We start from the raw sequence: 2,281 nt of genomic DNA, 5'->3' as shown, positions 1-2,281 counted from the left end.
GAATTCCTTCCACCCTTAGGAATTACGAATGCCATACAATAAAAGAGCTGAGCCTTGACCAGATCCCCTAGGGCTAGCTTAATGATTTATCAGAGTCCTTTCTAGGGTAATGAATAGCAGGAACAGCCCAGGTTCACACTTGATGGAGAGTCCTCCAACTTCTTGCCAAAGGTGGTATATCTGATGATAGAGCATCTCCAGCAGGGAGCACCATTGAGACACCAGAAACTGCTCAGCAGTAATCAACACAGAGCAGAAAGTCTCCAGGCTTCAACTAAGGGAGAATCTCTAGAAACCGTAGAAGTTGAGGACCTACTAGGCCTAGCATGGGTCATCATGGACTGTTGTTTGGAGAGAGCAGATGTAGCTTAGTTTGCCCACATGGAGTGCATTATAGGTGCCCCCTACCCCACATGCTCTCTGAGGGGGTGCACCACCAATTCAACGAAAGGGACAGGTGAAGACAACGGCCCTGTGAAGCCCAGGACAGAAAGTTGAATCATTATACTAAATCACTATCAAAAGAAGTTAGAGAAGTGGGATGGGTATTTATGTTCACTAGGGCCTGATGGATAAAGGAAGCTCAGAGTCTTGCTACATTTTTATACTTTTCCCTTTTTATACTCAAAATTCAGGTCACTTATGCATTCTACTGATCACAGAGTAGACAGTCAACATACACCTGTTGTCTAATGTTTGACCTGTGGGTCACAGCATTCTCACTCTGGCTTTACACAACTGTCTCCCCTGCAAGGCCTTTTGATGGTTTTACGGGACCCAGCAATAGCATCTCCTAAATTCGTCTCCCAATATTTACTTATGAAAACAGCCCCAAATGGTAGATGATATGGTCTGGCTCTATGTTGCCACCCAAATCTCATCTCAAATTGTAATCCCCATGTGTCGAAGGAGAGACCTGGTGAGAGGTGATTGGATCATAGGGGCAGTTTCCCCCATGCTTTCCTTGTGATAGGTGAGTCAGTTCTCACAAGAGCTGATCAAAGCCTAGTTTGGTTTGTTTCCTTAATGAAACAATTTTTATACACACACACATAATTCACAGGACAGTCAAATATCTGTCCTATGACAGATATTTGGCCCCTACCCTTTGCTCTTCCACCCCTAACTCATGCCCATTACCTACCATTATGCCAAGAGCAGCAAACTGGCCCAAGAAAAGGGGAAGGTATGGCTACTTAACAATGGGCAGGTTACTAAACCCCTAAGCCCTAAAATATGCTCAGGGATAATAATATCTCATAGAATTGTTAGGTTAATTTACTGAGATCATTTATACTGTAACCGAATGGAAATGCAATAAATAGTAATAATGGCTATTACTATTATTAGAACGCAGGACTATTAGTCAAAAATCTTCAAAGCGTTACTCTAACATTTGTGATATTAGATATATCAGTGTATTTTCCAACTTCTTTGGCCTAATCCTCTGTTGGGACAAAAACTGGGAATGAAGAAAGGAAGGAAGGAAAGGCAGAGACAGAGACAGAAAGAAGAAGAAAGAAAAAGGAAAGAAAGAAGAAATAAAATAAAAGAAAAAAGAAAAAGACAGAAAGAAAGAGAAAGAAAGAAAGAGAAAGGGAGGGAGGGAGGAACGAAGGAGGGAAGGAAGGAAGGAAGGAAGGAAGGAAGGAAGGAAGGAAGGAAGGAAGAAGGGAGCAGTGGCTCACGCCTGTAATCCCAGCACTTTGTGAGGCTGAGGCGGGCGGATCACGAGGTCAGGAGATCGAGACCATCCTGGCTAACACAGAGAAACCCCGTCTCTACTAAAAATACAAAAAATTAGCTGGCCATGGTGGCAGGTGCCTGTAGTCCCAACTACTCAGGAGGCTTGAACCTGGGAGGCAGGGCTTGCAGTGAGCTGAGATCGTGCCACTGCACTCCAGCCTGGGCGACTGAGCGAGACTCCGAAGAAAGAAAGAGAGAAAGAGAGAAAGAGAGAAGAGGAGGGGAGGGGAGGGGAAGAGAGGGGAGGGGAGAAAGGAAGAGAGAAGCCAGACACGGTGGCTCACACCTAATCCCAGCACTTTGGGAGGCCGAGGCGGGCGGATCAACTGAGGTCAGGAGTTGAAGAACAGCCTGGCCAACATGGTGAAACCCCATCTCTACTAAAAATACAAAAAAATTAGCCAGGTGTGGTAGCGGGCACTGTAATCCCAGCTACTCGGGAAGCTAAGGCACGAGAATCACTTGAACCCAGGCAGCAGAGGTTGGCAGTGAGACGAGATTGCACCACTGCACTCCAGCCTGGGTGACAGAGCAA

Source organism: Mandrillus leucophaeus, unplaced genomic scaffold (assembly GCF_000951045.1).
Source record: "Mandrillus leucophaeus isolate KB7577 unplaced genomic scaffold, Mleu.le_1.0 Scaffold119, whole genome shotgun sequence".
Taxonomy (NCBI): domain Eukaryota; kingdom Metazoa; phylum Chordata; class Mammalia; order Primates; family Cercopithecidae; genus Mandrillus; species Mandrillus leucophaeus.
Note: the sequence above shows the minus strand (reverse complement) of the source record.